This window comes from Myodes glareolus, chromosome 3, assembly GCF_982192425.1.
Source record: "Myodes glareolus chromosome 3, mMyoGla1.1, whole genome shotgun sequence".
NCBI classification, from domain to species: Eukaryota; Metazoa; Chordata; class Mammalia; order Rodentia; family Cricetidae; genus Myodes; species Myodes glareolus.
Genome location: NC_142028.1, coordinates 92113757 through 92139537, shown reverse-complemented (window position 1 = coordinate 92139537; position 25781 = coordinate 92113757). Strand labels below are relative to the sequence as shown.

The window sequence follows — 25781 nt, the reverse complement described above, 5'->3', positions numbered from 1 at the left end:
TGTGCCTATGAAGTTTTCGTGTGAGCTCTGGGGATTTGAAATCCAGTCCTCATGCTTTCAAAGTAAGCACTTTATCTACTGAGCCATCCCTCCAGCCAGCGCTCTCTTGTTTTAAAATAGTGTTATTGGCAGCAACTAGCTATTTCTTAACATTGCCTTTCCTAAAAGGAGTAACTTGCAAAGGCTGAGGTTCCAAAGGATCTTTACAGCGTTGCATTGAAGATGTCTGAGAGCTGTACTTGCAATCCCTGTCCACGGGGGATCATTTAGAGGACTTCAATAAAACAACTGGTTTCAGGAATTCTTTTCATCAAAATTATCCACTCACTCAAATATGTTGATGTCTCAAATACATTATAAAGCTAGGCTTCCCCTGCCCCCCTTCAGCAGACTACATAACACCTTCCAGTGCTGTGAGAGCTAGCCAGCAGGGAGGAAGTTTCCTGATCAATACCAACTTGACTTCTCCATTTCCTAGCACCAAAGTATGTAGTATCTTTAGTAACTGGGTCTTACCGCCAAGTTCTGGGGGGCAACCAAGAGCAACGGCAATAGGCCCTATTGTCTTGAGACTTCCAGGACACCCTTGACTAACAACTAAAAGAGAAGTATCCTACACACCTCAGAAGGCTTTATGCTTCAGTCAAAGCCTCCCATTATAGAAGGAAGAACTCCCTGGGCTCATCATATCCATAGAAGCAAAAGCATATCTCAAAAGGACTAGAGAGCATCTAAGAGAGTAGGTGCTGGAGAAATAGGGGGAGACTTGGGGAGTCCAGATAATTATCTTCAGGTTTGTTATCATAATTAATCTAAAGTTTAGCATTGGGTTGCTGTCTTAGTTAGGATTTATCGCTGTAAAGATACACCATGACCACAGCAACTCTTACAAAGGAGAACAATTAACTGGGGGCTGGCTTATATTCCAGAGGTTTAGTCCATTAGTATCATGGTGAGAAACATGGCAGCATGCATGCAGACACGGTTCTGGAGAGGTAGCCGAGAGCTCTGTATCTTGATCCTCAAGTAGCAGAAGGAGACTGTGTGCCACACTGAGCAGAGCTTGAGTACATGACACCTCAAAGACCTCCCCAACAGTGACACACTTCCTCCAATAAGCCCACACCTACTCCAACAAGACTAATCCGCCTAATAGTACTACTCCCTATGGGCCAAGCATTCAAACACATGAGTCTATTAGAGCCATATCTATTCAAACCACCATATTTGCTGTCATAATCCATCCAAAATTTAAACTTGACAAAAAAAAGAAAAAGAAACATATCATTTCCCCTTCCCCCCCCCCCGCACAGAAAAGAACTTGAAAGAACTTGACTTCTTTCTTCATTTGTAATGTCTCTCTAGATTGATGACAAAGAAACTCCACCCCTCAAGATCAAGTGCACTCAAATGAAGAAGAAATGGAGGTAAGGGAAGCAAAACTAAGGACAGAAACTTAGACTTGGTTTTAACAGAGAGAAGAGTTTCAAACCAGAAATGTTAAGGAATCATTACTTCTACACACAAGACTCAATAACTCTATTTTGTACTCAGGTCATTTACACCTTGTAGTTACTGTTTCATTGAAGGTGCAAAACAAAACAAAGTAAAAGGCAATAAACAAAAACAAAAACAATGAGAGCCAGAAACCATTATTTGTTTTTCCTATTCTCAGCCATCCAATGATGGCTCTGAGGCTGGCTGGTTTGTGTTCACAGGCAAACACCCTATGTGCCAAAGGGAGTCACGTACCTCTGGAAGTAATATTTTCATTAATGTTTAAAATTCAAATGCAATCTTTATCACAAGACACAATATATTATATACTTTTCTATTATTGTGATAAAACACCATTACCAAAAACAACTCAGGATTTAAAAGGTTTATTTCAACTTACACTTCCAGGTAACAGTTCATCATAGAGGAAGTCAGGGCAGGAATTCAAGGCAGGAAGTGAAGCAGAGACCCTGGAGGAACACTGCTTATTGGTTTACTGCCCATGGCTTGCTCAACCTAATTTTCTTTATACTGTGTAGGACTACCTGCCCAGGTCTGGTTCCACCCACAGTGAGCTGGGCCCTCCCACAACAATCACTAATGAAGAAAATGTCCCACAGGCCTATCTACAGGCCTACCTACAGGCCTATCTACAGGCCAGTCTTTGGAAAGCATTTTCTCAGTTGTGGTTTATTTTGACTCACTCTAGCTCGTGTCAAGACAGAAGAAACCCAGTAGCACACACAAACACTATGTTGAGGAAGAACAGCATCACCTTTGGTCAACTTTGCGAGCTGATCCTTCCGCTTCAGCGTTCTCCCCTCAGCTCAGGCCACACGCAATTGACCAGACTCAAGAAAACTGCCTGTTTCAAGAATACAGTTTTCAACTCATCTTGTAATTAATATTCTTAAGGTTGTTTGAGATGTGTATAACTCCATATATCAGCATTATTTATGAAGCTAATGGGTTTACTTTTTTTTTTTCCAGTTCTGCTTTTCATAAGCAAATGGTGGGAACATGAGCAGCCATAGCCCTGAGCGATGGTCATCAATTGAGAAGCACTTCATCACTGAGTAAGTTCGTGAGTAATGTTACAAGGCCTGCTCTGCATGTGAGAAATGACAGAAAGATGGCACACACTTTTTCAAGACTGGCCATGTTCACTCCCTGTAGAATATGTCTTCATGGAACACATGTAACAAATCTTCCTCAAAATCTCCTTTGGGACCTCTTCCGATTCTCTCCGTAGAGAAATTTCTCATTCCTCTTGTTGTTTATTCTCCCCAACAACTGTCTGAATGCCTGCTGGTGTCATGTTTTGTGATACGCTGTGGGCTCCCAGCAGTGGATTTGATAGCTTGGTCCTTGTCTTGACTCTGTGTACGTACGGTTCTGTGGTTGGAGTTATAGTTAAGGACAGGGACACTTGAACAACAGGAGAACTGCATACTGGAATGAGCAGGGCTGTGTGGAAACACACAGGGACACTTAATCTCGTCTGGAGAGTCGAGAAACTTGCCTGGAGATCACAGGTGAAAACAGAGCCAAGACAAAATAGATATGTGGGTGCAAAGACCAAAACCAAGATGTATCTGTAGGAATGTGTGTGTGTGTGTGTGTGTGTGTGTGTGTGTGTGTGTGTGTGTGTGTGATGGCTTTAAGATGTGGTGTGGGCAACCCCTGAGAAGCTTCCTAACAAGGAGGACATTAAGGGAGGCACACATGGATGCCTAGGAAGGGGAAATAGATAAGATCTCCAGAGTAATTGGGAGGGTGGAAGAAAGGGAGGAGTGAAGGGGGGTGAGGAGAACATGGGGGACAGAGAGGGAGAGCAAGGAAAGAGATATCTTGATAGAGGGAGCCATTCTGGGGTTAGGGAGAAATCTAGTACGAGGATGACCCCAGCTAAGACTCCTAGCAATAGTGGAGACTGATGACTTCCCTAATTGTCATCATAGAACCTTCATCCAGTAACTGATGGAAGCAGATACAGAGATCCACAGCCAAGCACTAGGTCAAGTCCAGTCACAGAGAAGGGAGAGGGATTATATGAGCAAAGGGGACAAGATCATGATGGGGAAACCCACAGAGACCACTGACCCGAGCTAGTGGGAGATCACTAGCTAATATTTGGGGAACCAGCATAGGACTGAACTAGGCCCTCTGAATGTGGATAACAGTACTGTGTCTTCAGCAGTTGTGGGGCCACTGGCTGTGGGACCAGGATTTATCTCTAGTGCATAAACTGGCTTTTTGGAGCCCATTCCCTATAGAAGGATATCTTGTTCAGCTGTGATACAGAAGGAGAGGGGCTTGGTCTTCAACTTGATAAGTCAGACTTTGTAGACTCCCCATGGGAGGCCTTACCCTTTCTGAGGAGTGGATGTGGGGTTGGGTAGGGGTAAGGTGGTGGAAGTGGGAGGAGGAGACAGGGGGAAACTGTGATTTGTATGTAAAACGAGAAAAAACTTGTAAATAATTTTTTTAAAAAAAAATAAGTGGTGTGGGCAATTCCATGTGTGATAAGGATACCCAGATGACTGGTAAAGTTTTATCTAGGGTGTCTGTGAGGATATTTCTAGAAGATTAGATCAGTACACTGATTCAGAGACTGTAAGCAAAAGTTTCTATCCTGCCTTGTTCCACAACCTTTCAGTCCCAAAGAAACCACAGAGGCTTATATTAATTGTAAACCGTTAGGCCTATTAGCTCAGGCTTATTATGAACTAGCTCTTACAACTTAAATTAACCAATAATTCTTATCTATGTTTAGCCACGTGGCTTGTTACCTTTTCTCAGTGAAGCATTCTCATCTTGCTTTCTCTGCATCTGACTGGTGACTACATCTCTACCTTTTCACTTTCCAGAATTCTCCTAGTCTGGTTGCCCTGCCTATACTTCCTGCCTGGCTATTGACCAATCAGCGTTTTATTAAACTAATATGAGTCACGAATCTTTACAGTGTACAAGAGCATTATCCCACAGCAAGAGACCTGCCATTCCCCACGTGGGCAGACACCAATTGATCTCCTTTTGTAAGCTGGGACCTGCAGCTTCTCCAGCCCTCAGTCATCAACCTTTTTCCACTCCTGGCCCTTCAGGATGAAGCTAAGACTTGTACCTTTGGCCTCCTGACTCTTGAGCCTACAGCTTTGAACTGCAGTCAGCGTTCCTATGTCTACAGCTTACTGAGTCAGGTCCGTCTTTCATAAACACATGATATAATCCTCATTATAGATACCGACTTGCCAGCCTAATTCACCTGCCTTCTGTGTTTCTGGAGAATTGTGACTTGTGAAGATGATTTCAACAAAGGCACTTAAAAAAAAAAGATTAAAAAGAAGCAGGCTGGCCTTTGAACCAGATCATCTAAAACTAACACAGGACAAGCCTATCCAAAAAGATAGTGTGGAATGATAGGAAACAACCTGGATGCAGGAATTCAAGTTCAAGACCAAGATGCTGATCCCATAATTCAGGGGACCCAACACAAATTACCCAGTCTGGGGACACGGCTGGTTGCTTTCCCCTTTGGTTAAATTAGAATTAAAACGTATCGATTTATTTCACAGTGGTGTTAGGCTCAAAAGTACCTGGGAATACACTTTTAAAACCATAGAACATTACACAAACATTAGCTACTGCTCTTCAAACTAAAGAAGAAATGGGATAGGAGAGTTAATAGGATTTAGATACAAGAAAAAAACAGAGATTATGAATATAAAGTGAAAGATAGCTCTCTTCCGTGCTAAGGTAATAGCCAAAATTAATTTCTCAGAGCCTGGGAAATTTGCCAGAAATATATGAAAGAGGTACAAAATCTTATTTTAAAAAAGAAGTTTAAAATGTGATCTTAAAAAAAAAAAGCAGTGCTCTGGAGGAGGGAAGTCCAGCTCCCTATTTCAGATGTCAAGGGGGAGCATGCTGTCTCGAGCGGCCCTCAGAGCCCACACAAGCACACTGCACGGATGCTTCCACCAATAAAGCATGCTGAGAGTTACAGAAAGAACCAACGCTCATCAGACTAAAAATGAAGACCCAAGCCAAGATATCGATTAACAGGGTTGTGACCAGGTAGAGCCGGGTGACCACAGCAAAGAGGGCTTGAGGGAGAGAAGAGCACCACCACAAGCTGCAGGTAGACTGACCAGCCCCCCTTGGACCTGTGCCTGGGGCAGAACGGGAACACCTCCCATTCTCTGGGGCTCACATGGGCCGTGGAGGGTATTCAAATGATTTTTTAATTCTTTGTGTGTGTGTGTGTGTGTGTGTGTGTGTGTGTGATGTGTATCTTATATGCTTGAGACATGGGTATGATATGTTATGTGTGTGTGGATGTGGCCATGCGCTTGAGGTGGTCAGAGGACAACCTCGGGTGCTGTCCTCACCTGCCAGCTTGTTTCAGGTGGGAAGTTGGGCGCTTCTTGCTGAGTACACCAAAAGAGCCAACCCAAGAGCTTCTGGGATCCTCCTGTCTATGTCTCTCATTTTGTCACGGGAGCACCAGGATTATAGACACATTACGAAGTCTGTCTTTTACGTGCATTTGCAAGATTTGAACTCAGGTCCTCGTTCTTGCTCAAGGGATGCTTTGCCCACTGAGACATATCCCCAGCCTATGTAAAGCATTCAGAAATAAAAGGAAGGGGGAGTAACAGTGACTTTGAGATGTAACACGGCTGGGCTGAGATAGGGCTGACAGAGAGGTCACAGATATTGGAGTCCTTTGTGGAGCTGGTTGAAGGAAAAAGAGGGTGGGGGAGAAGGAAGCTGATCCTGCAGCATGAACTGTGGTCATGGGCAAAGAGAGGCAGAGTTCAGAGCCATACTGCTGAGCCCCATGTCCCCGAGAATAGGCATGAGGCTTCTATAGGAATTAATTAAGACACAATTCACAGGAGGAATGCGGTACCGTAAAGGCTGGCTTCCTAGTATCATTACCATCAACATCTTCATGGCAAAGCTAACTTCTGTGTGTGTCATGCGAGTATCAGGGACTATTCTGTTTTATGTGTACAATGCCATCTACAGTTTTTCATGTATATGTACATCCTTGGTCAAGATGAAGAAAAGCCTGTGGGTCAGAGAAACAAAGTAATTCCTCCAAGGTCACGCAGCTTCTAAGTGGCTGGGTGACTCAAAAGATCAGATCTTTTCATAGAAACCAGAAACAAAGTGTGGGCATTTGTGACCATTAGGGATTTTCCAACGTGCCAGTACAGAAAGAGAAGGGAAGAACACAAATTTCTTGGGATCAAGGAAAAAGTTTTAGTGAATGACCCCTACCCTTTCTTGACAATCACACCCAGGTAGATTGCCCAAAGTTTGAAATAATGGTAAAAGATCCGTGAAGAAGGTGTAAGCCTGTGCTCAGGGCCTGTGTGTCCATATCAGAGGCCAGAGCAGACCAGGTGACCACACTATCACAGGGAAGAGGCAGCAAAGACTAGAGTAACATATGGTTTATCCGGGACTCCTAAGGTAGCAGAGTCAGCAGAGAAACAGGGTCCATAGGGAACTTGGAGCATTGTAGTGGGTCTGAAAACTGAATTATCCTCTATTGAGGCTGGGGGCCGGGAACTGAGCTAAGTACCTTGCATAGGATTAGGAGCTGATGTGAACTTGCACTTACGTGCTGTCTGCAAACAGTGAGAGCTTTCTCAGTGCTCCCATCACACCAAGCTACCCTCCTGGCTTACACACTTAAAGACAGTAGGCCAGGAGCCATGGCGGACTGATGGGCAGACAGGGTAAACACTGAGAGACGAGCAAGTGCGGCAGTCGTGACCATGGTATTGTGTGTTCTCGCATCTCTGCAATAGCATAGCCCATGCTCAAGTTAGAAAGTGGGGACCAAAAGAGAATGTTCAAATGAGAGGTGCAAGTGGGCCAGAACCAAAGATTATAGATGCTAAGCTCCACCTAACTTTGGGGTTTGGTTCCAGTGTAACCTCCTCGCTGGCCCGTTACACTGCCCTGGGTTCTCATCTTGGGGAAGGTAGGTAGCTGAGCTGAGATTGCTTCTTTCTTCCCCATTCAGTCAGCAAACACAGCGAATATCTCACATCCACGATGCACTGTCCTAGGCACTGGGAAGGAATCCAGGGGAGAAAGAGGAGGGCCAGAATCCTGTGCTCAGAAAACTTGGATTTTTTTTAAAGATTTATTTTATTGTTTATTATGTGTATGTGTATGAACACATGCCTGCTGGTGCCCGAAGAGGCCAGAAGAAGGTGCTGTATCCCATAGAGCCGGAGTTACGTGCAGTTGTGGGCTGCCCAGGAAGTTTCTTGGGAATGGAACTGCAGTCCTCTGAAAGAGCAGCAAGCGTTCTTAAACACTGAGCTTGCCAGCCCAGGAAGGTGCCGTTTTAACAGGGTTTGAGAGACAATAACAAATGCGTGAGGTTTGGAGCGATCTGTGCCACCAGAAATGATGTAGGGACGGAGAGTGGAGCAGAGGGCACAATCTGATCTGCGATTATCAGGGAAGCCTCTACTGGTGAGGCAACGTTTGAGCAGAGACCCGGATGAAATGAGAGAGCAGCTGTTCAAACCGGTGTGGGAAAAACATTCCAGGAAGAGGGAATGCCACATAGACAGGCCTGAGGTGGGAATGTGTTCCTCGTATGTAAGGAAGCAGGCTCAACATGGGGGCGATGTGTTGGGGGCACAGGTGAGGTCTGAGGGTAGCTGGGGTCATTGCATCTTCTTTGCCATATTTTTGACCAGCTGTGGAATTAGATGTGACAATTAGATGAAACACTAAAGAGAAGAATGTCTCATCCACATTAGCTGTTCAGTAAGCAGTAGTTATTAATCATCTATTAATTATTAATTTATTGTGTTTATTATAGTTATTATTTTAATTATTATACTTATTATTTTAATAATTAATTATTATTTCCCAGCTGTCATGACAGTGAGATAAGAAGGGACATTAGAACTTTTTGAATATTTATTTTTTATTTTATGCATATGAGCATTTGTCTATATATTTGGATGTGGACCGTGTGCGTACAGTGTCTGTGGAGGCCAGAAGGGTTGGATCACCCTGAACTGGGAACCACTTGCAAGGGTAGCGACTGCTCTTACCTGCTGAGCCCTGTTGTGCTATGACCCTGATACTAGGATTCGTAAATCTCTTTGAGAAATAATTTTGGTAATGATAGCACCAGTTGACAATGTGGATAGGGAAAATCTCAGAAGGCCCCGCCCTAGAGGAAGAGCCACAGGGAACAGAGGGAAGCCCAGTTTTCTTCAGGGATAAGGCCCTGCAAGGTTATCCGGACCCATGTAGTAAGCTCTAAACACAGGTACATTAAAGCTACACTGAATGGAATCAGTAGGCTGTGTGTGTGTGTGGGGGGGGGGTGAGTGTGTGTGACGTTAATAACCATAGAAGAGGTCATAAGTTTGAATAGGAGTGGAGGGGGACATGGGAAGCGTTGAGGGGCAGAGATGGTATGGAATTTATGTAAATACAGTACTCATGTAAGAAATTTTTGAAAAAAAATTAAATTAAAAAAATCATAGTATCTCAGTTGAAACAAAGAAATAATTCTCCAATGATAAATGGAGGAAAATTACAGGTCTGCATGGTAGTTTCCATCTCTGATCCCATCTTCCTGACACTGGGGCACACCCCCGCTGATGATATGGCAGGGTGACTTGCCTCACACTGAACATGACAGATATGAGGGTACAGGCTACGGCATGGCACACCAACACTTGATGCGAGCGCCGTTGACTCAACCGCTACCTTTCCTATGGTGGCCCCAAGTCATCAAAGATCAGAGTCACTGTCTGATCATTTCACACCACATCAGCACCTATCCTCTTGTCTCCTGTGTGGCTCCATTCCTTCCTGAAACTGTTGCTACAGTGACCAAGAACCCCACCACCTGAGGGCTGAGATGATGAGTTTATTCCCAACTTTTTCCTTTGGTTCTTGTTCATGGGTTCGTCATCCAAAACCAGCAAGTACAGCTCACACAGTAGACAGAGCAGGAGAAAGGATTCCTTCCACACATCTCCACCAGACTGGCCAGGCACAGTGACTCAGAACTTGGTGGGCTCGCACTTTCAAATCCCTCTGTATCTGCACAAACTTCCCTTAGCCTGCTGCCTCTCCCGGAATCCAGCACTCACACATGGGTGTTGGGTAGAATATACTGAACAAAAAGTATACAAAGGCTCAATTTTTCTCCTGCCTACAAAGATCTCCAAATCTTTACTATTCTGCACAGCTGCCTAGAATAGACAACACTGAGGCCATTGTCCAGGACTCAAACTGAAGAGGAGAGAAAATGTCATAAACCCTCAAAAACAGAACTATCTTATTCTTTTGATTTCACTGCGCACTGTAATGTGTTTGTGGCCATATTTGGATCATATCCGGTGAGAACCAGAGGGGCACAGGAATAATAGATCGCATTCAGATAATAATTAGCCATGTACTTTCAACGGCGGGATGTGAAGTCAAAGGAAAACACTAAAAATGTTGTTTTTTTGGACCGTGACAAAGAGCTTTTAAAGGGGATTGAGCATTTTTTGTGGCTGACTCATGTCTGGAGGCCTTGCTGTGGTCACTAAGGCTTCGACTTTTGTGCTTTTCATTTCTGTCTTTGACGGTTTGCACTGCTAAGTGACACGAGATGTCGTGTTGTCGGCGAGTGCAAATAGCTTCCCTTTGTTTCCTGTTTTCTTTCTGAAGCAAACACTGCGATTTTAACCATTACTGCCGATTCAAGGGAATTAGAACCATCTTCGTTCAGTAGACTTTATCGAACCAGTCTCATAAAGCCAGCCCCTTTTTGGACATGGGGTCTTACTATGTAGCCTAGAATCTATCTGGTAGGTAGACCAGGTTGGCATCAAATCCACAGAAATTTGCCTGTCTCTGCTTCCCCAGTGCTGAGATTAAAAGCATGTGCCACCATGCCCCATGAGCCTCTAAGTTTTTATCTTGTGTATCATCTTTTCCACACTTAGTAAACTAAATTTCCAGTGTCAGGGAGATAAAAAAATATATTAAAATAAAAAAAAAGATAATTAGCAATTTTTATAACCTTAAAAGTTTAATTTTTGTTTTTTGTCCAATACCTTCAGTGGCATTTATACATTAAAATCAGCTAAACTGAGTACCAACAAAAACAAAACAAAACAAACAAAAACAAAACCCTACTGAACAAAAGTAATTGGTTTGAGCCTTTGTTTTTTTTCCCTAAAAGGAACTCCACAGGTCTGTGTCAGTTGCCCAGAAGACAGCTCTATGGGGACAGCCACTTTCCAGGAGCTCAGCACCGGGCACTTTTTCATGCATGCTGAGAAAGGGAACTGGGAAATTCATGCTTAGCTTCAACTCCTCCATTCAGTTAAGATGTCTTAAAATGGCCACCATTCTTCACTGTTCCTGCACCATCTGGGCGCCTGAGTCAGGAGGGGGCGGAGGGAAGGACATTGGACTATTTTGTGGCAAAATCTATCTGCATGATTGATACTGGCTGCACGGAATCAATCTGCCGGGCTACGTTTTGGCATTTTAAGCATGGACCCTTTCCCTCCTCCTAGCCGACTCTCCAGAGATAAATTTCCAGACCTAGAGCACTTCCCTTATTTTTAAAAGGAACCATTCAAGCGCCCTCCCTCTCTGAGTCTTCTTGCACCCTCCTGCCAAGTACCCGGCTCTCTATCTAGGATGGCTTCTGTCTGAGGAGACCCTGCCAATGGTCCCTGGCGGGCTGCGCTTCCCAGTGCTAACTCCTCCCGACGCTATGTCCTGAGGCCCAGGCTCTGTTTAACTTCAAAGACAAATACTGAGCACAGTGAGGACACAGAGGGCAGAGGGCATGAGAACCGGCCTCAAGCGCCCACGCTGAAACCAATTCTCTGTTCCAACCAGTGCCTGGCTATTTGTTGGCACCTAGCAAATATGAAATGATAAAAAACGGTGACTATTAACGAAAACAATAGGGTGGGAAGTGGGAAGGTGTTTGGGAACCATGGGATATGAGGAAACAGGAAGGATCCAGTATCTTTCTGTTTATCTTCCTATTGCCCAGTTTAAAGAACTCATTAGAGTGTGTCTCCCTTGTGGGGATGGGTGTGTGTGGGGGGGGTATAACAGATCAAATAGAAAACAAGTCCAAAGAAATGCTCCCCTAAAAAAGCAAGTCATTTGACATCAAACATGAGCATGGCAAACCAAGTTCCTACCGTGAACGTTCCCAGTCTCAGAACTTCTCCCGTGATTGTCTTGGCCTGTGAGGGCATTATCACTAAGGGTAGAGCATCTCCCAGTCAGTAGCTATGTGAATGGATTTGTGCGGTGTGCATATTGCCTCGAGAAGAAAACCCTGTCATCGGAGACAACGCGGAAGGTGTGCTGCTAAGCAAAGTAAGCGAGGCAGGGAAAGATAAACACTGCACCTCCTCACTTACATGTGGAGCCCACACACCAAACTCACGGAAGCAAGAGTGAAATCCTGGTTATAGGGCTGGGGTTAGGGAAAATGGGGAGCCGCTGCTCAGAGATTACAAAATCTCAGGCAAGGAGAGTGTTTTTATTTGGTTTTTAATGTACTGCATTACATGGTGAATCTAGTTAATAATAGTGTATCATTAATCTTAATTATAGAGTAGATTTCAAATGTTCCCAACACACACACACACACACACACACACACACACACACACACACACACACATACATGTTGGGGCTAGAGAGATGGCTCAGTAGTTAGAAGTCCCTGTTGCATTTATAGAGGACCCGAATTTAATTCCCAGTACCCATGTTAGGTGGCTCACACCTGTCTATAAACCCAGCTCTAAGGAGATGTAATGCCTTCTTCTGGCCTCTGCCAGCATCAGCACCCACATGCACAAACCCACACAAACGTAACTATAATAATATAAATAGGTCTTTTTTAAAGATGTCTTTGAAGTGATAGATTTGGCATTTGACTTAGTTATTCCATATTGAATTAATAAATCAGAACATCACTTTGCATACCATAAATACACACAATTACAAATTATCCATTTACAAAAAATAAAAACAGATGCTAAACATAATAAAAAAAATACAGCAACTGATAGACGTTTATGCCCTTACTTAACTATAGTCTATAGTAGTATAATCTCTAGAAAGTTCTTTAACTGTCCAGGGAAAGTATTGCTCAGTTTGCATTGTCTGCAGAATACTCCTTCCAGCCCCTGACCCAGTGACCATTTCCCCCCTTTTCTACATTTAGCATAGCAGTCACTGAAATCTTAAAATTCCATGCTCGGAGATTTGGAGAAGACCCAAAAAATCCAAGTCAGGAAGACCTGGGATTGCAATCTGGGTCTCATAAACTCTGACTTTGAACAAGTCACCCAAACTGTCCAAGGCTTAGTTTTCTCCTCTATAACACAGGGAATTAGCATTCTTTTCACCAGTGACTAAAGGCAGGGTCCATGGTTCGTGCCCGTGAGACTTGGCTGCATCTGGTACCCTCTCAATAACCCTGAGCGAGAGCGGCTATGGTAGTGGTTCTTGTATCGTGATCATTTTCCTGTTCCTTGGAAATGTCCGCCCTGGACCAGAGCGCAGCAATGGAATAGAGTCAGGAGCAGAGGCAGGTGGTTTCTGAGCGCTGGATTTTGCTGTAAGGTGGTACAAGCCTTTTGTAATTCACTGAGAAGTCAAAACACAGTGTTCTAGCCCACGCTTGTAGCGAACATCACAGGATCTTTCAGGAGTGAAGAACATTCTGTCTCTGAGAGATGTTCGTATTATGAAGATTATGTTATCGTGAAGGCACATGTCTGAAAGCAGCTTTCTCTTCAGAAGTCCAAGCAGTGGCCCCAAGGTCTAGATATTTAGTATGGATGACCCGTTAACAGCTGTTCTGACTTCAAGAGATAGATCCACTAACAGTCTGCACAAAAATCGTTTCAGAGAAAAAATTGTAACAATTTATTTAGAGAAAAAACACCATAAATTCAGTCATGGTGCGAGTTGGAACTTCCGTGGTAAGAATCAAGGGGCTGGAGAGATGGTTCAAGTGTAAAGAATACATGCCATTCTTTTTTTGCTTTGTTTTGTTTTTAGAGACAGGATTCTCTGTAAAACAGTCCTGGCTGTCTTATAACTCATGCTGTAGACCAGGTTGGTCTTGAACTCACAGAGATCCACCTGTCCCTGCCTCCCAAGTGCTGGCTGCATGCCATTGTTGTAGAGACTGAAGTTCAGTTCCCAGCATTCACATCAGGACTCTCACAAGTACCTGCAAGTCTAGCTCCTGGAGGGACCCATAGCCTCTGACCTTCATGGCTACCTGCACACACATGCATATAGCCCGACACAGACACACACAATTAAAATAATAAAAATACATAGTTTTTAAAAGAATTCAAAGTGGGATCTCTATTTTTTTTCTTCAGAAAGCCCTAAGTAATAGGTGATGGTCCCAATTTGCAGCTCTGAAAGTAGAGATTTGGTAGAGTTTAATAACTGCTTTTCCAATTAACAAAAGTAGCTTATAAAAGAACACAAATTCCACTCAACCTATAGAAACATAATGAGTTACCATCATCTTCCAGAAGAAAGGAGAGAGGCTCATGGGAACCCTGCCAGTCTGCCCTCTTCCCGAGCCTCCAATGCTCATGCATGTCAGACTCAGGCACCATTAGAACCTTCACACACATCGCATGCAGGGTTTATACCCTGGTTCCTAAGAATTGGCCCAGTTTGGTTGGACCTGGTTAAGTAAAAGCCCTAATTGTACACATGATAGGAGAGACTTAATCCTTAATATCCATGTTGAAGGGAACCTCTGCAAGGGGAGGTTAAATTGCCTCTGACCATTATCTAGAGGCCCCCAATAAAGCTGGCAGAGTGGTTAGGTCAGGGAGCTGGCTGACGGGGAGAAAAGTTTCTCGTTCTTTGGGAACGCCTGGAAGACAGAGTGCGTCGTCACGGGGGCTCTAACCTTTGTTGTTTGCTCTCCACAATGACTTTGACCTGCACAGTAGGTCAAAGAGACACCGCCATGCTAGTGGGGGGGCATAAATTTATACAACTGTTTGGGAAATGATTACAGTAACTGGCAGCAAAACCCTTTAAAAATGTGCTTCTGCCCTTGACCTTTAAGGCCTTGGCTCTACAGCAAGGGGACTGTCAGAACGAAGGGGAACACTCGTACAGGAATATGTTCATCACAATCACGTTTGCAGAGAAAAACTCTCCAAACCATCCAGGTGTCTGGCAGCAAGCCAATAGCCACACATGCTAAGGCCTAACTACACTGTGACTGTATGCAGCCATTAGAACATGTGTACAAAGCCATTACAGGCTAGGCCACAGCGCTCAATGGAAAATATACTTCCCTGGGATGTTAATGTGCCTAACAGCCTCATTGCAGGGCTGTTAGAAAGAGTAAATGTCAGCACAGAAGTACTTAAAACACAGAAGTTACCATTCTTACTTCATAAGATGAAGCAGTTGAGGCACAGGGAGGGGGCGTGCCAGTAACAAGATAGCCCAGATTGAGTAGCAGAAGTTGGACCTAAACTCAGGTCTGTCCTGTACAAAGTGCCACCTCCTTCTCTGAGTGCTAGACTACCACTCCATAGAAAAAGCCAGAAGTACTAATGCATACGGGAAAAGAGCCTGGCGGTTTACAAAGGAGGCAGGTCTGGGTACTGGAGAGATGGCCCAGCAGTTAGGAGTGCTGGCTGCTCTTGTGGAGGACCTGGGTTCAGTTCCCAGTACCCACATGGATCTGTTTCCCGTGTTTTGCTTTTGTGAGAATGAGGCACACATCAGGTGCACATACACACATGCGGGCAAATACTCATACACATAAAATCAAATAAATCTTTAACAGATGTTATAAAAGGCCAGATCATTAATATAACCTTTGTATTTTTATATATATCTAGTATTTTAAGGAAAGCACATGTTAATGAAAGAATATTACAATATTGTTCTACAAAATTAAATACAAACTAATATCTGCTTTTACAGATGGGAGAGGTAATAAAACTCAGAGCAATCAAGTATCTGTTGGAAATAAAACTTGGGTTCTAAAGTAGAAAGATGATTAGGACAGAAGAAGCAGGACATGAAAAGCCTCATCTAGAGAACATTCCGGAAGAAAGTTGCTGTCGACGGTCTGTACGTTCCTAAGAGACCCTTCCACACAGGCACAGTGTGTCTGGGGTGGAGGTGGGGGCAGCCAGAGGCCTGGCCAGAGCATAAACAGAGGATACACACCCTTAGGACGGGAAGGTATTAATAAAATAACTGAATTAGTGGAATTTTCATGGTAATAGTTGAGCCTTGAAAAGAACAAATCTGCTCATTGAGACAGGGTCAGCCATCTTCCAGGCATGGAACAAGATGTGGGGGGAAGTGACACCTATATATCTTTTAGATTTCATATACACATATAAATATTGTATGTAAATATATATATTAGAAATAGGTATAAAGTGAGAGACCTAAGAAATAGTTCTCCAGGGCATTTAGTAGGGAGATAGATAACACTACCCTTTACTATTTTAAATTATTAATATCTATCTAGTTATTCATTTTAAAGATGACGCTTTATCTAATTGGGCAAAATGGGCGCTAGGCCATCCCAGGGACTCCAAAGACTCAGGTCCCTTTTATTACAAGGGTTACAAGCATTGACTCTGACCTACATTTGAATTCCAACTCCAACACGTTCCAGCAATGGAATCGTAAGCAAATTTCCTTATCTGTGAAATAAGGATAAAATAATGCTCAACACACAATACTACACTAAAATTCTAAAAGATAAAATGTATAGAAGTGCATAGTTGAGTTGAGCCTGGCACACACACACATATACACATACACACATACACACACAAATACACACACACACACACACACACAGAGAGAGAGAGAGAGAGAACACTCAGTGAAGATTAGCTGCTATTACTTACAGAAACATATTCAAAGGTTCACAGAGCCCTGTAGGCAGTGCCTGGATTTCTTGTCTTTACATACATGAAACCTTGTTCAATTCCCAGGATGCAATAATCAAACCTTAGCTTTAAAAGCTGTGAAATGACAGAAAGGATAGAAAGAAGAAAGCAGAGAGGAGGAGATGGGAAGAAGTTTATTGCGCAAGGCAGCAAGAAATGGAAAAAATAATTATAATCCTAAAATGAAGCCTTTGCTTACCCGACACATGCTTCCTCGTTCATTTATTCAGTCTAAAGACACAGAGTGAAGAATCGGGCTGCGGTAGTGCTGAGGAGACAGAGGCAATCTCCAGAATCCCATTATTCACAGGAGAGCAGGGCATTCATGCAGGAGGCAGGGCAGGGTCAGTGAACGTAAAATCGTCTTGTTTGGTTTTCAGTGTAGAGTCTAACATAAGGTGCGGTGGGTAGTGAGTCAGATCTAAGTCTAGAAGGAAGAGCTTCTTGACCGTCCAGCATTACACAATCAAAGCAGTCGTGGGTGGGCAGGTGCAGGCTAACCCTGCGCCTTCCCTTGTCTCCTTTGCTCTAGTTTGCTTGTCCTGTCTACATCCCATTAATGATCATTTGCCTCTGCTCCCGTGCCTGGTGGAGCCTAGCTTGCCTGAGGATTGCATCTTCCTTGTTCCTTTCAGACTCCTCAGCAGAATAGTTCAGGGTCCGTGTTGTCCCACAGGTAGCCACAGGCAAATGTGATTGTTAAAGACTTGAAATGGAAACGTCACTGAAATTATAAAAAAACACACACCAGACTTTGAAGACCTTTAGGGGAAAAATCTTATTAATAATCTCATATTGCTTATAGTTGATAGTTATTAATAGCTTGAGTTAAATAAAATATATTATTGAAATTAGTTTTACATGCTTTTTCATTGTGGCTACTCTGACTTAAATAGCATATGTGAGTCACATTTGTAGCTTACGTAATGTTTCTGTTAGAAAGCAAAGTTGTTTGATATATTTTTGATAAATGAATTATTGGGTAACCAATAATATCCAGAGTTCTAGAAAAGCTAAGAGCACCTTGTTCTGTATATCTTGAGCCTAAAGTCACGTTTCCTTGCTAATTGGAACATCCCTAAGTATAATATACGTGGTATAGTCCATGTTCCTGGGAGATAAACCAACAGTAAGATTTTTATAATGCATCTATTCTCAAAATACTCTATTTTCCCTATCCACTCCCCCTGCAAAACTATAAGGAGAAAGAAGGAAAAAAAAGTAGCAACCAAGTGTGGAAAAGCAACGAAGATTATGTTCTTATTACAAGATGAAAGCTTCTTGATAGAGTACATCCAAGCAGGCCAAAGCGAAAGGGTATGGAGAACATGCATTATATTAAACCATGAGTTATTTTATGGAGGCCTGAGACTGTGGGAAGGAAATGAGAGGGAAAATTACAGAGGCAATAGAAGAAAACGGAACTTTATAGCATTTGGAGATAATCTGAGAAGAAAAATGCTGGAAGTAATGCTTCTGATGAAAAGAAAAAAGGCCCAAGGAGCCAATAACTCTATAAGCTGTATGAATTCACACCAACTATATGCAGGAAGAAAAAAATTAGAAGAGAAGAGGGAGGGAAGACACATCCCACAAGTCAGGAACTCATTCCAAAATGGGAGCTGTGGTGCTGTCCGGATTGTGGGATTGAAGCTGTCTGTGGTTTTCTCCATGTTCCCCAAATTCCTCTAACAGAATTCCACTCCGTAATTAGACTGAAAATGCAATGAATTGTGTTAATGGAAAGGGTGATGAGCAGAGGGAAGGTTAGGGTAATGATGGACCGGCAAGCCGGGAAAAGAATGAAGAATCCGGAGTCAAAAGCCATCAGGTGGCTAAGCAGCCTGATACACAGGAAACTGAGATCAAATAGCCAGAAGAATGATGGAGTGGGTGCCAGCAGGGAGTGGGCCAATGAAAGACCACAGGCAAGAAATCAGGACCCAACATTCAGAGCTTGAGGTGACAGAAGTAAGGGGACAAGACAAATGAGCCAACTTTCAAAGCTAAAATGATGATGGATAGACCTGGGAGCAGCAGTGGCCTAAAAAGAGAAAAAAAAAAAAAGGATCCTGAAAGAAGTTACGAACTTTATCAGGCTGTTTGGGTTCTGTTTTGTTTTCCTGAGGTTAGGAGAGAAAGCAGGGAGAAGTTAGGTAATTGTCTACACAGCCCTTACGAAATGTTAAGGTCTTCAAACATAAAGACCTGGTGAGTACAAGGAAGGGGATCAAGTCTTTGGTGTCTTTCTTTTCTTTTGTGTGTGCTTGTGTACATGTGTGTGTGCATGCATGCATGTGTGTGTGTTTAAATGTGTGTAGGTGCACAAGTGTGCACAGGTGCACATGTATGCATGCATGTGGAGGCCAGAAGTTGACATTGGATGTCTTCCTCCCACACATATTCACATATTTTAAGACAGATTTGTTGTTGTTGTTGTTGGGACCCAGAGCACACTAATTCTGCCAAACTAGCTAGCTGGCTTGCTCTGAGGAGTTCCTGTCCTTAGCTCAGGAGTGCTGGGCTTGCAGGCAGGCTACCACGCCCATCAGTCAGGTACATGGGTACTACATGGGTACTACATGGGTACTACATGGGTACTACATGGGTACTACATGGGTACTACATGGGTACTACATGGGTACTAGAGATTCAAGCTCTAGTCCTCAGGTTACACAGCAAGTGCTTAATTCACTAAGCCATCTCCCCAGCCTTAATCTGTTCTTTATAAGACTGCAAACTTAGCTTTGGAAATCATTTATCTCTATATGAGAAATACAGAGTCAGGGGATAGAAGGAAAAGATTAAGAAGAGGTTTAGCCCTGCAACATTCTCCTGCTGATCTAGGCTCCTGTACCTATGAGATGGGCCAATAAGATGCACATTAGCCAAAGGGAGCAAATTCTCAAAGCGCAGTGCATGGAGTTGATGTGACTGTCTGAAGACATTTCTACATTTCTAGTGCTTAGAACATAATCAATATTTGAAAAAAGTATGGTTGTAAGGGGCTTCAATCACCTAGGAAGTTGTGACTAATGTATAAGGACTAGATACCATAATTCTATGCACTTTTTTCAGCTGTAATGAAGACAAAACGGAGTTCAGAAGACCAGGAGGCTACCCACCTTTCAGTTATACTCAGGTAAACTCAAGCCAATCAGAGAGAGGTAAAAAAAATGACATTCACGCTGATAAACACAGACCTAAAAACCCTTCCACTTTCTAAATAGTATTATCAAATTTGACCGTGGTCATTGGTACCCTACCTGAATGCATAGTCATACAACACAATAGTTTTTTTTTTAAATAAGTAGTTTTCAAGTGTCTGAATGCCCATCCTATAAATGCCTTATATAGCATTTTTGGCAAATCTTTGTTTATATAACAGGAACCACATTAGGTGAAAATCCAAAAATAGTGAAGATGTGGCTACCTCACAAATTTAATATCAAAATATTCTAAGGATGAAAATTCAAGAACGCCTAAGGCACTTTGTGCGGATAAATTTAAAGAAAAAAAATAGGAGGTCCATCTTGGGTATGAAGACACCAGACCTTTGGGGGATGACTCCAAGACATAGCTTTAAATACCAGAATAGTTACATCTTCCCCCTTCATATTCAATTTAATCTTCTTATTTTTATTTAAGGAAGAGTTTTGCCCATTAAGTGGTTAAAACTTAAGGTTATCCATCCAAGGAGTAGGAAATGAATGTTCTCAATTTGATGGACAACAGCTCAGAGATCCCTGATGTCCCAAAATATTAGGTTTCTCTTCTAATAATGTTGGAAATATTGCCTACTGTCATGGTTAATCTGAGCCACAGCACCAACTGATTGCAGGTGACAGTCACAGAGCAGAGCCCGTGTTGGTTTCCACACACCGTCAAATCCGCTATAGATGCAGGGCGAATGGGAGCGAACTGTGATACCAGCTTTCCTGGTGGCTAATAGATTGTGACACGGAAGAAGGAAACCTTTATTTTAATTCAAAAAACAAAAGCCAAATAGCAAAAACTTATGTACGTGCTGAACTTTTTTTTTTTCTTCCTTCCTCGAGCGGGAAACATTGACTTGCTAACAGCTCTTGACTGGCACGAGGGGAAAGTGGAGGAAGACACACAAAACATTTTTCAAATCAAAGGCTTGAATTATTGCACGGAGTTCATGAGGTTTCTCAGGCATCTAGATGCACCATTGTCTTCACACTGGAACAAGCTGCCCTTTCTTTCTCGAAAGAAAACAGCCCAATGTCTCTTGCCATCAGAGCTGTATGGAGCAGGCAGCTATCTATATTTTGAAATTCTTTGCATTGTCCACGGAAGGGTGTGCTGTTTGGGCCCGACAATGGTAACATTGATTTTAAGATTTTTGAATTTTGGTTGTACAGAGCAAACAGTGAAAGAAAACTGCTGGCTTTCAGAACTCCAACAACAGTGCTCTTACATAAACTTGCTTCTTTCCTGGCTGTTTTACATAGCCCGAGATCAATACTGCTCATTCAGCCGACGTTATTAACCCCATTTATCAGCTTCTCCCTTACCAAAAAAAAAAAAAAAAAAAGAAAAAATTGAAAGGATCTTGCCGATGAAGTTATGTCATCTTCCGTCCGTTCGGTCTCAGAGTGGATAATTCGCTTTGTTGTGCACCCCAACAATCGAGCCTTGTTTATGAACTTACATTTATTAAGTGAAAGTATTTGGAAACTGACGGTACATTCAGGCTTGGTTGCCATGGGCAGTCATCATGGCAGAAAGTCATGACCTCCCCGTTATGCAGCGAGTAACTAATTGAAATGATACAAATTACTCCGATTCTCTGTCTGCCAATTTAGAGCCTGGTTCTGGTCAAGGGTCAAATGGGCTCCTATTCATGAGCCATGTTTGAAGTCGCTGCCACCGTAGCAAGGGGCCTTGCTATGGCCACCGCTCCTGCTTTGGACTTTACCCCCATCCCGTCAGGGGACCGTAAAGAAGAAACCTCCAAAGCCTACCTTCACCCACACATCAAAAGATCACTGCTATCACTCCGTTTGTGCTGCTTGTCAACAGCCCTGGACATGGTTTGCTAAACTTTACTGGCTAGGCGTAAATGTTGTATTCAGAAGCCACTTAGGGAATCCGTCCTCTCTAGCCTGCATATTTCATCGGCTCTCTGATGTGCCCACGGCAGAGAAAACCAAACGCCATCAACTCAACGTGGAATGGTTCTCAACTTATCAATTCCCATCAAGTGTCAGACTCTCAGCCTCCCTCTGCCCGGCACACATGCACACACCTGCCAAATAAATAAGATAAATTAAAAGACCGAAAGGTAGAGAGCGCACCCATTCTCTCTTCAAAGCGTCTTCGGGATGATTATCCGTGCTTGAGAAATGACGCTAAATGTTAATCTAATTGAATCTGGGAAATGTGGCAATAAAAAGTTAATAATTTACAGAGAAATTGTTCTTCAGAAAAGTCTAAGTGAATACCCACTAAATGAATTTCAGGAATCTTGCTCAAAGGCTTCTAGGGTGTGGGACAAAAGCAATAGCTTACTTAGAATATGTTTTTACACTACCCAAACTATTTTCTTTCAAGCGGCATTCTGGCACTTGGGTGTGCACAGAGGTGTGCGGACACTGTCTGACAAATACCTAGGGAAAGGAAAGGGGAAAATATCCAAGCCACTTGGAAATATAAGGAGGAAGCTATTTGAATGCTTAAATTTTAGCCTGAAGAGGTGTACCCCAGTACTTTCCAAAAATTAGGGCTCCTTAAAATTGATGTGTAAAGAACAAGTTCATTTCTGTTGACTTCATCTCATTATTTTAATACAGAGATCTCACATATGGTATTTAAGATGGCTCAAATTTCCCAAAGCAAATAGGCAAATGGCTAGGTTGAACCTTTTCTGTAGCCAACCCTTGTTAGCATCACGATGGATGTTACCCTCACCCACATCCAATTTCTGTAACTTCAGAGGAAGGCGTAACTTGCTGAGTCCAGACTTACATGGGAATCCCAACCCTGTCATTTAGTCTGAACTATGGGCAAATAATTCAGTTTCTCTTGACGTCAGTTTACTCAAATATTACAGGAAACTTGATAATGCAATGTCTGGCAAAGAATAAGTGTCTTGTGTAGGACATGGTGTCACATGCCTTTAATCCCAGCACCCAGGAGACAGAGGCAGGTGGCTCTCTGTGAGTTAAAGGCCAGCCTCATTTACATAGTGAATTCCAGGCCAGTTGGGACTACACAGTGAGACTCTATGTCAAAAAAAAAAGTGTCTCTATCAATGCAGTTCTTATTATTTGCATAATAAGAAGACCTGCCAGGGAGGTGGTGGCTACTCCTCCCTTAATCCTAGCCCTCAGGAGGCAGAGGCAGGCAGATCTCTGTGAGTTCGAGGCCAGCCTGATCTACAAGTGAGTTCCAGGACACTCAGGGATGTTACACAGAGAAAACCTGTCTTGAAAAACAACACAGAGAAGTCCTGTCTCGAAAAACAAAAACAAAAATGAAACAAAACAGACCCTTATAAAAAAAAAATCAAAAGCGTTAAAAACAGCAGGGTTTTCAGTCAGACATTACAATCAACTGTAGTAACTGGGTAGCTTACTGTTACCGGAAGAACAGCACGCACAAGTATTTATATCATTGCAAAGAATCTAAATTAGAAGGAATATTTCATTTTCACCAACTGGTTGATTAAACAAATTCAGGCTCTGAAAATAAAACTGTGAACAAAACCAATGAGTTTCACACCCTCACCTGCAGGTACCTAGCAGAGTTTCTTACCCTCACCTGGAAGGTACCTAGCAGAGTTTCTTACCCTCACCTGCAGGCACCTAGAAGCCTTTCCCATCCTCCTGCAGCTGATGCCTAGCAGAGTTTCCCATCCTCATCTCGCTGACCCCCAGACAAGGCGAATGCCTCAAACCTGGTAAATTTCAAGCATAGACTTGTCCAAGTGGAGGCCAGAGTATTAGAGAGCTCAGGGCATGGAACTGTATCTGTCTCGCACTCACAGTCTTCATTGCTGACTGAGAAAAGTTAAAACAGAATTTACACGGCTTTTCCTCCAGAAATTCCTTTTCCATTTCAGAGGACCTCTTCCCAGGAAGCAAGAGAAGAAGATACGGTGCAAGTTCTTAGAGGACCCAACTCTACCTTCTGATCCCATCTCAAGACGGGGTTGCAGGGCGATCCACCTCTGCTCTCCCGGGCCATCCTCCTCCACATCCGGCTTGTGCTGCCTTTCCCTACAAACATCTCAGCCCACCCCTCCTCCATCTCCTGTTGCCGCCTCCTCCATGAAACGTTTTCTTGTTCCCCATGCAGGAGACCAGACCTCCTTCCTCATGATATCACGAACTCGGGCAGTGCTGCCCTCATCACTGCCACACCTGATTTCTGAGTATGGCCTTTGAGGAAATGCTTGCAGTTCGTAGTTCTAGAGGGACCACAGGCTTCCCAAGAGCAAGGATCAAGCTCTGCTCAACCCTGTATCAGATTGCCTTGAACTTGGGCATTAATAAATACTCGAGGGCCTGCAAGATGGCTCAGTAGATTGCCTGCCACAAAGGCCTGCTGACCTGAGTTCAATCCCCAGAACATCAATTTTAAAACAGCCAGATTCTGTGGTACTCACCCCAGCACTCTTGTGGTAAGATGAGAGGCGCAGACAGAAGAGTGTCCCGGATGTTCACAGGCTAGCCAGCCTGGAGTACCAGCATGGCAGAAATCTAAGCAGTTCTGTCTCGGTAAGGTTAGAAGGAAAGAATGGATTCCTGAAAGTTGTCCTCTGACCTACACACGTGTATTGTGGCATGAGCACACACACATGCACACACACATCACATATCATGCACACACACAAAACAACAACAACAAAACTTCAAATCTTGCTGATGGTGATGGTGCTTTCGTTTAAAAGGTGTATTGTTTGAGTGACTGGAACAAGGAAGCAGGCAGGGAATTCTCAGAAAGGGCTGAGAGTAAGTGATACACCTGAATCTCATAGGAAGAGACCCACGGTTCCAGCCGAGCTTCTCCACACCTAACAAAGACACAGAGGGCTGGGGTGGCTCAGAGGCAGAGCCCTGGTCAGCAGTGTGAGGCCCTAGGTTTCTGGTCCAACAGAATAGTGATTGCAGAAACAAGCAAATGCTCTAAACACTTGAGCTTTTGATAAATATCTCATTTCTCTTGGTCAGCGCTCAGGTATGGAACTGCTGTGTCGAATTTTAATTTTGTAGGAAATTGTTGAAAATTTCCAAGGTGGCTACTGTAATTTTTCCTCTCCCAGCCTGGCCTATTATTTGATATCCTTCTACCACAGCCTTCCAAATTCTGAGATTAAAGATAGAAGCCATCACACCCAGCCTTCCCATTCATTTTAATTGTAACCATGATCATGGGCAAGTGATGATATATTCTAATTAGAATTTTTAAAGTTATGTATTTGAGCTAAAATATCTAAAAGTCTCTTGTCTGTTTCAAATTTGTGGGGAAGAAAGCTCTCAAAAAATGGAAAGGCTCTAGGAATTTTAATGATTTAAAAAAGTGTCTGCCTTACATACAAAGAATGTAAATTCTATAAATTACTACAGTCCCAGGTCCTGCTGTAATTCCTAGGAAATAATAGTGTTCAGTAAGTCTTTATCAGCAACTGGCTCAGTGGATGTATCTGCTCATTTGTTATTCATTCATTCATTTGTTCATTCATTCATTCATTTCGTGGTACTAAGATAAAACCCAAGGCCTCACCTACACGACTGCCCCACTAGTGAGCAGATCCCCAGCCCCTGGAGCGATTTTACTCATTGTGCTGAAAACCAGAAACCATTCCCACATTCCCACCTGCTAGAACGGAGACCGAATTGCCATATCTCAGGTGTGAGGGGTGGGTGGGGTGAGGACTGGTGTGGTGAAGGCTGACAGAGAAAGGCAAGGCTGATAACATTACCCGGGACCTGACTGTGGTGACGGTGGCAGTGAGCCTACGTTTGTCAAAGCTCAGTGAATCGTGCACTAAAAATGGGCGCAGACGCTATCCATAGGCGATAGCATAGCAAAGGCGCTCTTTCTAAAACGACCCCAGTACAGCCAAGGAGACGCACAGGCTGCATTAGAAATGAACCAGGTCTTAAGGGGAGGAAAACTATTTGACCAATGGTGTCAGCCCCTTCGTTTGAATCTGATGCTGTCTTTTTGAAGACCTCCCATAGGTTTCTTCCATAATTCAATGATCACCTTTTTAAGGGCGTGTGAAGAAAGGAAACTTACTTTTAT

At 43.2% G+C, this 25781-nt stretch overlaps 1 long non-coding RNA gene across 1 annotated transcript in view; it reads left to right on the top strand.

The window, feature by feature from the left end:
- LOC146895107 (uncharacterized) overlaps positions 1–5100 on the top strand; it is a 37383-nt gene extending 32283 nt beyond the window's left edge. The window contains exons 2-4 of the long non-coding RNA XR_015000725.2: positions 1366–1427; positions 2488–2573; positions 4368–5100. This is a non-coding gene — a long non-coding RNA (uncharacterized LOC146895107). The remainder of the gene's footprint in view (positions 1–1365; positions 1428–2487; positions 2574–4367) is intronic.
- Positions 5101–25781: the final 20681 nt, after the last annotated feature.